This window comes from Belonocnema kinseyi, chromosome 1 (genome assembly GCF_010883055.1).
Source record: "Belonocnema kinseyi isolate 2016_QV_RU_SX_M_011 chromosome 1, B_treatae_v1, whole genome shotgun sequence".
Lineage (NCBI taxonomy): Eukaryota > Metazoa > Arthropoda > Insecta > Hymenoptera > Cynipidae > Belonocnema > Belonocnema kinseyi.
Window position 1 is genome coordinate 98,680,771 of NC_046657.1, and position 13,529 is coordinate 98,694,299.

General features: G+C 33.7%; 2 protein-coding genes across 3 annotated transcripts in view; one reads left to right on the forward strand and one right to left on the reverse strand.

The window, feature by feature from the left end:
* Nucleotides 1-13,529, reverse strand: part of LOC117167351 (probable multidrug resistance-associated protein lethal(2)03659) — a 199,681-nt gene that overhangs the window by 87,301 nt on the left and 98,851 nt on the right. The window lies entirely within an intron of this gene.
* Nucleotides 10,887-13,529, forward strand: part of LOC117167336 (probable multidrug resistance-associated protein lethal(2)03659) — a 59,115-nt gene continuing 56,472 nt past the window's right edge. The window contains exon 1 of the mRNA XM_033352210.1: nt 10,887-11,008. The gene's annotated coding sequence lies outside the window, so the exon portion shown is untranslated. The remainder of the gene's footprint in view (nt 11,009-13,529) is intronic.

Below are 13,529 nucleotides of genomic sequence, written 5' to 3' on the forward strand. Positions count from 1 at the left end.
GGGGGCACATTTTTTAAAATATATTTAAATTTAACTGGGTAAACCCGGTTATACATCATAGCCATGGACTAAGTCAAGCGACTGATGAGATTAGAATATTATAAATTAATTTAACAAATTTAATACGATCCTTGAAACCTCCTGCGATGATGTAGTAGGTATACAATTACGAGCGGCCACGAGCGTTGGAGATGACAACAGTCACCTCTGGATGCTTTCTGCCACTCCACGGGGTTTCAGTCGCATTGATTCTGCAGAAGGCGAAGGTGGGGGTGGATCTCATCGATCATTTGCGTCGATGATGCAACTCTACGTGGCTCTTGCTCAAAACCGCGGAATTAAAAAAATGTTTAACAAAACACATAAAGAAAATAAACAGCCAATTCTTAAACTTAGCGATACAAAAACAATACAACAGGTGTTTAATAAAACCTTCATCTGAGCTGCTGCCAGTAACATACTGACTCCTAAATGTTCAAGATGTTCAGTGCATTTTGCGTGCACATTGCCTGTAGCCGAAATCACAATGGGATGAATAAATGCATGATGCACATTCCTCCATATGGTCTTTACTTCATGCCTTAACTGGCTATACTTGTGGATCTTGGTTGTATGGGTTGACTGCAAATTTCGGTTAAGTATAAAAGCAATGTCGATGATGTAGACTCTTCCACCTTTTTTTCTCGCATCACGATGTCACATCCATTGGCTCGGATGTAATGATCCGTTTGGTTAGTAACATCCCAATATAAGACGTAATCTTCGCTTTCTAAAATTGGCATTCGAATGTATCAATAGAACGGCATCCATTCTTTTAAGAGTCCTAGGTTTAGGGCTAGTTGTTAATGTATAATGCCCGCTACATCATTATGTCTGTGCGTGCATTCTCTCTGAGTCATTAAGCGATAGCCATCAATAATGTGCTCGATGAATTCGTATCTCCACATAATCAGCACCGGTCAACCACATCTTGATGTAACACGTGTTTGCGATAATTCCTGGTGCTGACAACCTTGTCCTGTATTGCAATGACGAATCCTTCAGTCTCTGGATACAGAACACCCTTTCTTAGCCACATATCATATGCCTTACTATCCACTTCATTTTGATCTAACGTGTTGGGGTGCTCGCCATGGATGGCTTTCTGCCTCCATTGTATTTCTAATTCCTCTATGGTTTTTGCCCTGGTATTCAAGGCCCCATCTGAGGAAAAATTTAAGGGCGTGTAGTCAAGATCCGCTTGGAAGATGGTACTGTAAAGCGCAACATTTCATTTGCTGTTAAAATAGTCTCGCAACTGTATAACTTGTGACTCACACAGTTTTTTGACATCTACAACGCCCATACCCCCTAAATGTCGTGACAGAACTACCTTTCAGTCGCTGAATTTCTGTGGTGCATTCGGTGCTTCGTCATTTCTACGCGAACAATTCTGTTTAACTTTTCAAGAGCGGGGTTAGACCATTTTATGAGCCCGAATGAGTACGTGATTTCTGCATTTATCTAGTCCGAACTCCATGTGGGTATCATTAGAAAACTGCTGTGTGACATCGATCACTTGCTGCAGTTTCTGGGCTGAACTAGCGTACAAGTTCAGGTGATCCATGTAAAGAAGATGGGTCACTTGATGACCATCCTCATTATCATGAATTCTGAACCCATGAGATATGCTGTTAAGTGTTTTGCTCAATGGATTCAACGCTAAACAGAACCATAGTGCACTGAAGGAGTCTCCTTGAAATATACCCGTCGTGAAGCGTATTCATTTAGTTATCATTGATTGTACATGATCAAAATACTTGATTCTTGTACCACAGAGCCTCATCGCATTGCTTAGAGAGTACATAATGCGTGGGAAGATTTTGTAAAGTTTTAAGACTTTAAGCAAATAGTCTTGCGGCACGGAAGGAAACGCTTGCTTGTAGTCAATGTATGCCATGTGTAAGTTCCTTTGATGCTTACGAGCTTGAGTCATGGCAACAGCGTCTATAGTGACTAGATCTTTACAGCCTCGAGAGTTTTTACAACATCCTTTTTGTTCTTCTGTAAGAATGTCATTCTCGTCGCAATGAGAATATACCTTATCTGCAATGATAGCTGTAAGAGATTTATAAATTGGTATAAAAATTTGTGTCACTCTCCATTATTAGATTTGAAGACATTTATTCTTAATTGATCACTGGGGTTATAAATGAATAATTCACGATAATTTTGCGACGTTTCGTCAGATGGGTTTTCTGACCCCTTCAGGCTAGAATTTTATTAAAACACCAAGATATAAACAAGTACAACCAACAAAAAGAAACAGATTTTTCCTTTTTTTCCACCGAAATTGTTTAAAATAAAATTTTTACCTGATAAACTTACATAAACGTTTCACATTTAAAATAGAAGAAAAAGTTGAAAAATTTCAACTAGTCAGAAATAAAAATTCGTTGTTAACACATCGTCTGTGAGGAGAAGGCAATGACTGGTTGTCATTAGAAGCTAAGGGGGTATTTATATTAAGAAGCACGCACTTTCAGGAACTGATCTCATATCACGTGTCAAAATAAATATCGTAAGAAAGAAATTATGATTTTAAATTAAGAATTACTGGATTGTACATGTGATTCAAAGTATGAATATCCTCTTTTTTGTTAAAACTATTTTTGTTGCTCTTAATATATAACATTTCGGAAATAAGACGCTTATTCCAGTTGGATTCAAAATCAAGAATTTTAGTATTGACCCAATCAAATTCATGGTTATATATCCTACGATGTACATTCATAATAAGTTCGTTTTTCTTATTATTAATGTGTTCATTTATACGCATTTTTAACATTCTTTTGCTTTCACCCACATAAGAAGCAGAGCATTTTTTATAGGGAATTTTGTAAACAACGTTAGGTTCTTCCTATTTTTCAGCTATATCCTTGCCTAGTCTGATAACAGATGACAAGGAGGGTTTTATCGATGGAATTGTAGATATGTTAGATTTTTTGAGAAGACGAGACGTTTTGTCAAAAAACTTTTTTATGTATAGTAAACTGACTTTTGGTTGACGGGCCCATAATTGTTTTCGCACAGAGTTATTATGTTTGGGACAAAAATTTACTTTCTGTTTACGTATTTTAATTTATTTTTTAATAAAATTTATCGGATAATCATTATTAAGCAACATTTGGGTAATAATTTTCAAATTTTTCGCGTGAAATTTTTTGTGCGATAACATCATTGCCCTGTCATCAAGGTTGAAAACAATGTTCTTTTTCACTTGGGTTTGGATGACCCGAAAAATAGTTAATTCGTTCTGTTGGATAAAGAAGGTTTTTGGTACCAATTAGTAATAATGTTATTATTGCCTCTTATAAGAGAAATGTTTAGAAAATGTAGAATATTATTTTATTCAAGCTCAAAGGTGAATTGCAAATTTTTATTGTAGAAATTAAAAAGGTGGGCAATTAATTGAATATGATCCCTTTTGACACACAAGATAGAATCGTCCACGTATCTAAAATAAAAGGGAAGATGTATATTGTATTTTTCTTTTAATGTTTTCAAAGAACTGTTTTCCAGATCATCCATAACCATATTTGAAAGTAAAGGTGAAATGGGTTAACCCATCCGAGTGCCATGAATTTGTTGGTAGAAATTACCATTGAAAACGTAATAAGTATTGTCATACAGAAATTTTATACCGCTTGTTATATCATCGAAAGGGATTTTGCAATCGTTTTGAATATCTTGAAATCTTCTTTCAAGGCTTGCTCTCCATTACTAATAAAGACGGGACATTAGCAAATAAAGAACTGATATCTAAGGACATAAAAATGTGGGCACTATCTATTACTAAATTATTTAATTTTTCTTTCAAATCAAGACTATTTTTAATGTTTGAAATAGGAGTTTTTATGCCATTTTTTTAGATAATTCTATATAACTTTAGCTAAAACATGAGTCGGATTATTTATCAAGGAAATTATAGGACGCAGTGGTATGTCCTTATGAATTTTGGGCAAACCGTAACCTTTAGCTATTGTAGTGTTAGTTGTTAATCATTGTTATGATATTTAAATTGTAACAAATTATTATCATTTAAATTTTTTAATATTATTGAGGTATTTTCTTGTAATTTCTTAAGAGGGTTATTATTTATTCTTATATAAGTTTTAGAATCTAGTAAAAGATCGTGAATTTTTTTTAAATAGTCTATTTTGTTCATGCAAACTGTTAAATTTTCCTTATCTGCAATTGTAAAACGGATATCAGAATTCTTTTGGATAAACAATTTTGTTGATTTCAATGTTTTGGCAAAAGATCTTTCTTCGTTAGAGATGTGAGTATCTTGATTCTTAATATTACAAATGTTATTCGTCACTTTATTCCTTATTTCGTTTTTAATGGAATCATTTATGTCTAACGATTGTAATGATATTTCTAAATTTTGTATAGTATTGATCGCATCTTTAGTTGAAAATTTAGACGGTATATAATAATTGGGACCTAGGGACACAGTATCAATAACCTCTACCGGAATTTGTTTGTCAGAACGGTTCTTGACCCAAGAATCTCTGTGTACAATATTTCGATGGTCATTTTCTAATAACAAATTATCAAACTTTCTTTTATGATGCACATTACAATTACGTATTATGGTTAAGTATTGATTACGTAGGGTTACGTATTATGGATGAACATTACGATTGCGTATTATAGTATTAACAAAAAAGAGGTTTTAATCAAATTCTAGTCTGAAGAGGTCAGAAAACCAATCTGACGAAACGTCGCAAAATTATCGTGAATTATTCATTTATAACCCCAGTGATCAATTAAGAATAAATTTAATCACATTCATAAATTGTTGGAAGACAGACTATCGGTCGAAAGTCAGATGGATTTTGAGCGTTCGGTTTTTTTTATCTAAAGCTGTGATGTTTGTCAGATGCATTTCAGGGCTATTGCTTGCCCTTGCTTCCTCCAGTTTGAACCACGCAGTGTCCAAATTGCATCTGTTCATTTTTCCTTAAACACCCGACCCGACAATTATCAAATCAAAAATATCAATTATTATTATTATTATGACACCATTAAGCCATTTCCCTTTCGGGGTAGGCGTGACTCGCTCGGTGGGGAAGGGACTAATGTGAGGAAGAGATATAAAAATTTTAGATCCGACCCAGTTTGCTGATTAATCTCTCTAGCAATCACCCTATTTGAAGATCCACACAAAATCGTCATGTGAGGTTCCCCCCTTGGCTCCATTAGTTTTCAAGGTCTTTTGTTTCAAGCACATTCACTCTACTAACACTCTTTTTATTAACTTTTTGCCGCCATACTTTCCTGTCCTGGCATACTTCTCTAGCTTCTTTTATGTCCGTACATTTTCCCATGCAGGCTCTCGTGTTTCTGTGGCTTCTTATGTCTCTTGTAACTAGGATCTCATTCACACATGCTAACCATTCTTTTCGCGGTCTACCTCTGTGCACGTTGTGATTTACTTTACCTTAATACACTTGTTTCGTTAGTCGTTCATTTGGCATTCTCTCAACATGTCCGAACCATCTTAACCGATTTCTGTCCCATGTGTCTACTAGCGTCTCTTCTGCACCACATTCTTTTAGAATTATCTCGTTACTCACTTTGTCCATCAAAGTTTTCCCGCATATTATGCGCATGAATCTCATGTCAATGGCGTTAATTTTACTCTTATCTTTTTCTTGATAAGACCATGTCTCGCTGCCGTATAGTAGAGTCGAAACAAATATAGTATTATGTATTACCATTTTAGATGTTTTGATAGATTTTTACTTCTGATAAGGGGTCCTGGTCTACCAATAACCTTCTTACCTTCGTTTATGCGTCTATCTAACTCCTCATCTATCTTCCCATCCCTAGTAAACAAGCGAATAAGCTACCGCTTGAGACAGGTGTTTTTTATTAGGACCCATTGACATATTCTTTGGACTTCTCGGCATGTCGTAAGAGTATGGGGGGGAGTATAAGAGGGATGAATGTAGGAGGGGAGGCACAATCGCAGTTTTTGACCAATCGGCATCAAGTTTGTCACACATATTCTTGGAGCCACCAAATTTTGCGAGCATATTCTTTGGGCTCCCATACAGGTCGTCAGAGAAGGCGGAAGACATAGGAATGGGTAGGATAGATAATTGGGACAAAGCTTCAGTTGTTGACCAATCGGTATCAGATTTTCTATACATATTCTTTGGGCTCCCGGACAGGTTTTAAGAGTGGGGGGTATGGAGTTGGGGTGGGACACCGTTTTAAAAATATATAAAATCAAGTGGCCTAAAGCGTATAATGCTTATGAAAATCCAGTTTTTTACAATTGGCACCAAATTTTGCCCACATAATCTTTGGACTTCCAGGCAATACGTAAGTGTATGTGGAGTTATAGAAGAGGTGAGGATAGGAGGGAGGAGCACACTCGTAGTTTTTGACAAACCGGCAGCAAATTTTTCACGCATATTCTTTGTGCTCGTGGACAGGTCGTAATAATTGGAATGGAGGATGGTATGGGGGGCAGTTTCTAAAACCTACTGTATAAAATTCAAATTTTTTTATTTTTTCTACAAGTTATATTTGAATTTCACGAATGATTTTAAAATTCTAAAGACTGGATTCGATGACTGGAGTCCATTTTTTATAATTAAAAACTATTACAATTTTCTGTTTTTAATTCATATTTCTGTTTTACCTTCTCAGATTTTAGTCGTAGAATTTCATGCACAGTGGAGAAACATAGAGCAAAAAATAATCATTTGTTAATAAGTTGTTTTAAAAAACATAGGGAGGTGTCATCTCCGAAACTAAGGAACGAACAGAGATGATTCTTGAAGCAAATTACACATTTTTGGCTTTTGACAGTATTGTATGTATTTGCAATGAGCAAACAGTTTGCACTTGAATGTTTAGAAAATTATTTTCTTTTCGGAAAAATACAAAAGACTTTACGATAATCGAGACAACCGTATTCTCAGCAGGACACTTTGCTTTTGCACTTTGCCACTTTTTAAAAGATTCAATTGAAAAATGTGTAATTTGCTTTAAGAATCATCTCTGTACGTTCCTTAGTTTCGAAGATGACACCTCGCTACGTTTTTGTTAGCAACTTATTAACAAATGATTATTTTTTGCTCTAAATTTCATCATTGTGCACAGAAAGGATTAACGAAACCATATATTTGTTCAGAATTTTCATAATTTAGTTGCAGTGACTTAAAGCTAGTCAAAGTTGAGTACTCGGAAATGATAATATGATTATGGAACTCTTTCACCTTTCATTCGACAGAAAATAATTGCTAATCATCTGAACATTTTGAAACTTTATATCAGTATTGGCAACACCTTCACCTGTAACATGCATGTTGTCTCACAAAAAAAAAAATTTTCTGGTGAGATTCTCATGGCAATCTGTGCAAAAATCAAGCTGCCTATATTTTTTTGAGAATTGAGGTCTTATTTTTTTGCCACTACCACTAGGGTCAGTTTGTATTTCGAGTCACCAAAAACATTCGACTCGGCTATATCTCAGAGAAAATATTTGCAGTAATAATGTCAATCTTTACATTTTGAGCATTGAAACCGTACTTTTCTAACAAATTTAAGCTCAAAACGGGAATTTTTATAATTTTTTCCACATACATAATCTTTAATCCATAAGTAGAGTGTTTCCAAGTATTTTGTGCATAGGTCTGAATTTTATTAATAATTGATATTTAATGATTATAAATTGAGTTATTTTCTGCAGAATATTTATTTTTTTGTGAAAAAAAAACTCTAATAGCATTATAAAAAGGTGACTGTTGTTCTTTAAAGTTTAGAATATAAATCCTTAAAGTTTTCAAAAAACGAAGCCAAAGATCATCAAATAACATATTAAATAATCCTTCCATAATAATCGTTCCACTCGAAACTAATGTGTGCAGCACAAGTGTGGACGATGGGATGCGGCATTTGCGACAAATTAAGCCATATATTAATTTTCATTTCTTTTCAAAAACGAATCACAAATGGCAAAATGCTACACTGCAGAATTATCTTTAAAATATTTGTGCAGTGACGCGGAAGTGAGTGCGGAAAAAACCTGCCCGCTTCGCGGGCAAATTCTCAACGCGCGCGGCTCGCTTCGCTCGCAAGTTTGAAATCGGACATAATTACACCTCGCGCTTCGAGCTCGGATATTTATTCTTTATATTTGGAATGCTTGAATAAAACTTTATCAAAAAGATCTCTTCTATATGGCAGTATTTATATGCGTCTTCATATTCTGAATTGTGTACTAAATTAAGTGTAGTCAAAAATTAAGTTTCTCAAATCTCTGTAGGCTTAGAGGTACACATTCTCATCGTGACACTCGCACTTCGTGCTCGATTTCCGACATACATTTGTAAACAGGTCTTGTTAAATCTTTTTTTTTTCGTAACTTTCGTCATTTTTTGACAATTTTTTTATTTTATTTTTATTTCCAATTTTATTTTTCATCACGAATAAAACAAAAAGTACCCGTCCTATCAAGAAGTGATTCTTAACGAAATTGTAGATCTTTATTTGGATAACCGTTTTTGTTAATTCACTTTTTTTCGTATCCTACATAGCTTTTCCACAAAATGGGATTTTTTATTATTTTTTTGTGCAATCAAAATTTGAATTTTCGATTTTCCAAAAAAAAATCCAAAAATTTGTTATGACAGTTGCTTTTAAAAAGCAATGTTTTTCTTCTCTTGACTTGTTCATATCGTACGTTGTTTGGCTTAAAATGTTGAAATTCTGTTGATTTAAAACAAATTTTAAATGTTATTTCTCTGAGAATTTTCTTATTATCGAAAAAAAGTCATTAGGATAAATTATTTTTCCATTTTAATACTATAAATATCCATACATAGAATTTTCAAATTCAGAAAAAAGTGGTCTCAAAAATGTTCAAAATGCGCTAACATGTTGAATTTTTATAAAAAATGGCTGATTAACAAACTCGTCCTTTCTTTTAGGACCTAAAAAAGTGGGCCAAATATGGATTTGATATGTTTAATTTTGTCAAGAGTTATCGTGTTTACGGTCGGACGGATGGACAAACAGACGGCATCGTAAAAACTTGATTTTCGTATTTAGGCGTCTCGAAACGTGAAGATCCGTTGAAAAAGTGTGATGTCAAATTTCGGATAATTCTAATACTTTCTCAATCAATAATTATGAGAATGTACAAAGGGCGGAAAACAGACATGAGTATGTTAAAAGAATGATTGTTCTGAGCTTTTTCACAGTGTGGAATCAATTAACATTGCAAATTTGTGCGATAATTCTGGAATTTTATTTCAAATAAAGGTAGTAGCTTTTAACCAAATACTTAAATTAAAAAAAAAGTTTAATTAAAAATTACTTTGTAACAAAATCATAAATATTAAATTTAAATATTTATATAATTTAAAATGCGCGCTCTTACAACAACCAATCAGGTTGCCGGCGCGACGAAAGTGCAGTTCAAAAAGTTCCAAAAATTGGGAGCACTGGGATCATCCTGGCGGAGGCTGTGAGAAGGAAACGATCCATCAGGATTGGTCAATGACTAACAGTGACTGTTGTGGCCAAATTCATTTTCAAAAGCGCCGCATCGACTGCAAAAGCTGCTGTATTTCGCAAAATCAAGTTTCACGCCCTTATTGCTGTTGAAACGATACTCTCTCCATACATTGCAAATATCTGCATCCATCAGAACAGTTTATGGTAACTTGATGATTGAAGAAGTGATTTAGATACTCTTATATCCGACCCACTGGGGTCAAGGCTACGACGATGCGGCCAAAAAATCAGGCGAAACTGTAAAAATAATTGACGGTAGGTGACGTTTCGTATCCCGAGTCCGAGACAAACTATACCTTGTGAAGTAGTACCATTCACACTACCAAGACTAATTTTTGTTGCAGGTATATGACACCCTGAAATTAGCGTTAGATTCATAATTTGTCTTCACTGTGTTAATGGAAAAAGTTATTGTTTCAAACACCTTTCTGGGTATTGTTAAAGATTTAATCAATTTTATACGCAATTCTCCAAAGAAATTGTCGGAATTTATGGTTTAATTACTGAAGACACGCCAGATTTAATTAAATTCTGTATTTCAAGCAGTCAAAATGTTGAACGTTGAATTTCAGAAATTTGATTTCAGTTTCAGCGAATCTCATAAAAATGCACAAACCGGCGCGGGACATTCTGAAAGTATTTCTGTTCCTCAGAGCAGTTTTGAATATTACCATAATACGTACATACTGGAATGCATTAATTACGCACAAGCCCCAATATCATGAATCACGAAGCGACCCAAATCCGCAAGTCAAACGACCAAATTTCTTTAAATATAATAAAAGTCCATCGACATTTCACCCGAAATCCCATCTTGCACAACCGGGCCTGCCCACTATAGAGAGCCGCCATTGGAAAGTCGCAGTTATATAAGAATTTAGGTCATCAGAAAAGTGACCAACAGAAGACATTCCGTTCAATTGAAGATGAATTGGTACTAGAAATTGTGAGCTTTACAGTAAGGCCCGATTAATTACTTAATATAGTTGAAAGAGTCGGAGCAGGCAAAACATTAGCTGCTCTTTTCTAACAAATAAATATTATATGAAGAAATCAAATGTATTATTAGTCCTGCTTGTCTGGTATACCGATACGGGGGGATGGTTGAAGGAACTACGTCAAAGATAACGATGAACTAAAATCAGATATCTAAAGTAAACAAAAGATAATAATAAATCGATATATCATAATAAATTCCAGAAAAAACAACTGTGGTCTATAACGAGAGCCAATTTATTCTACCGAATTGAGATATAACAACTCATTCAGCTAATAAAAATTTAACTTAGTTTCCACTCGTGCATTACTTTGTCCTCACTAGTCTTAATCATAATTTTACGCTCGTGTTATATTGTTTCAATGAAATGTGGAGTCATTTCATTATAGCAATTAAAATATCTTAGTCATGGTCAACACAGCTGTTGTGGTAAGTTTCACAAATAGTTTAGAATAAATTAAAGTATATAATTGAAACATTAATTCCAATTTAATATTAAAATAATCATATCATACATTAGACTTTAATTTACTTGATTAATTTATTAATTTACTCCGTGGAACAATTTTTGCCACGTCTCCCCTCCACCCTTGTGAACAAACGAAGGATTTTTACAATCTTTTCATCTGTCAAAGTGGTCGTATTTAATATTTTACGAAAATAGTCGCTGAAATTCAGTTTCTCTTAAAAACGTAATCCTCATGATACAAGGAAGAAATTCCAAACAAAAACTTTAACTAGACCACGTCTACGTGGTATATGGATATACAATAATTACGATATCTTCTAAATAGGTAAAATAACAATTCAATTTATACTATCTGGCTTAATTTTCTTTAAATTGATTGAGACTGATGATTTTTATGTGAAATTACGGGGAATCCATTTGAAATCTCTCGGGACGAAATATGTTATTTTTAGAGGTAATTACGCAACACGAATTTTCAAAATGAAAATATTGTAGAAAGTTATGTGTATTTGAACTGTATGCGATGTTAAAAAAAACTTTATTTTAATCCTTTATAACGAAAAATTTTAAAAAGTTTCAAAATTATGAAAATGACGGCGATTTTTCTGAAAATTTTAAAAATCTATTTTCTCAAAAAGCCTATACTTATAGTTTTTGTGGATTTTTCATCGAATTGGTAATTTAATGAGGAAGACATATTGTGAGTTTGAGGCGTGCCAAATAAGTTTCTTGGTCAAGCGAATTTTTTTCTTCAAAAAGTTGAACTTGAGTTTGGTTGTCTGTTTTCTTTCCTCTCCTCCCACCCCTTTTTCAATCGCCATATAAATGCCTCTAACGAGTCGATTGCAATATTCTTTAAATACATATTTCTCTTATTTAAACGCCTTTTGTGCAATAATAATGTTGTACAAATTGATTTCCTTGAGTATATATTTTTCTTGACTGTTTTTTTAAACATAATTCTTTTTAAGCCTTCTTGTCCAATTCTGTAAAGGAATTTTACTTTTTTAAGTTTATGTTTTTTTTTCTAATGTACTCTCAAATATTTAATAAACTACTGTTCTCAAAATTTGGGTTCTTCGTCAAACTTAAGAAATGTTATTGTTTCTAATTCCCATGCAAAATAGCTACTCAAAAGGCACAAACACTACTTTATTCATTTGTTTGACCACTAATATTTTTTCATATGTACTGACAGGTCTAGAACGTAACTTTGGACTTAAACCCGTGCAGAATAATAGATTAATCTGTCTAGCGCAAAGCCGTAAATGAAACGCCCTACCCGACCGAGCCCAGATCTGGTCATTCAAAATGGGGACTCGACCTGGCCCTGATACGGCCCCTTTAATTTTTTATTTCTATAATTAGTTTAATTTCAAAAGTTTTTACATTAATATTTTTTCAACTTTGTATTTTACAAAACTTCAATTCTTCAATATTCTACATTATATATCATTATACATTATATTTCATTTTAAATATTCTACATTACATTATCTGTTTGTAATGCTTGAATTTATCAATAAGAGTTTGAATTTCGAAGAAAACTATTAAGCTTGGAAAACAATATTCAAATTTAGAGCTATTGCACACACACACACACACACACACACACACACAAATGAATTTTAATTATAAATATTTTTGAATCTTCTTAATATTCTTTTGGAATGATTTTTGTTTGACTAATGCACATAGAGCACTAGGAGTGAGATTTAAAAAGTGAGGTTAGGCTCGAGAAAATATAAAAAGCATTTAATCTATAATGTTACTAATCCGGAAATTCATGCATTTGGTATAAGGTAATCTCTATTTTCACAATATTAGCAACAAAATATAAAATTCTAAAAAGCTGGAAAACATTTTTTTTCGCATAAATAGTAAATGCGCTCAAAATGACAACGCTTTCTCAAATACATTGCTGGAAATCTTCAGAAGCTAAAAATGAATTGTGATGTTGATTCTAGCGAATTAAAGCTTACCTTTGCCTTCAATGCAGATATAAGAAATCTCACCAACAATTATGTGATTCTGAACTTGCCATCTACTTTTTGCTCAAGGCATTTTAAGTTCTATGAAAGAAAAACAATATCACAACGATAACAAAAAACTCGAAATAATGTTGCATAACCTAACCCGACCCGACGTGGTTCTGACGCGAGCCACATCATCTGCCCCTTGGGGCCACATGTGGAAAATCCGATCAGGCCAAGATCGGAACTCGGAAATAAGTTGGGCAATTTCTGCACGGGAATGCCTAGAATAGACCCCTTATTTTAAATATCGTGGATAATTCTTCGAAGAGTTGGTCGTGTACATTTTTAAACAATTTTTCTAAACCAATACGTTATTTATGCAAACATTCTCTACAATATTTATCTGAAAGATTAGGCCAAGACATATTTTTAGATATAAATATGTGAGCACCTATTGGCCCGGAAAATGTATATGTTTCAACAAAATGGTTGAAACCCAAAAGTA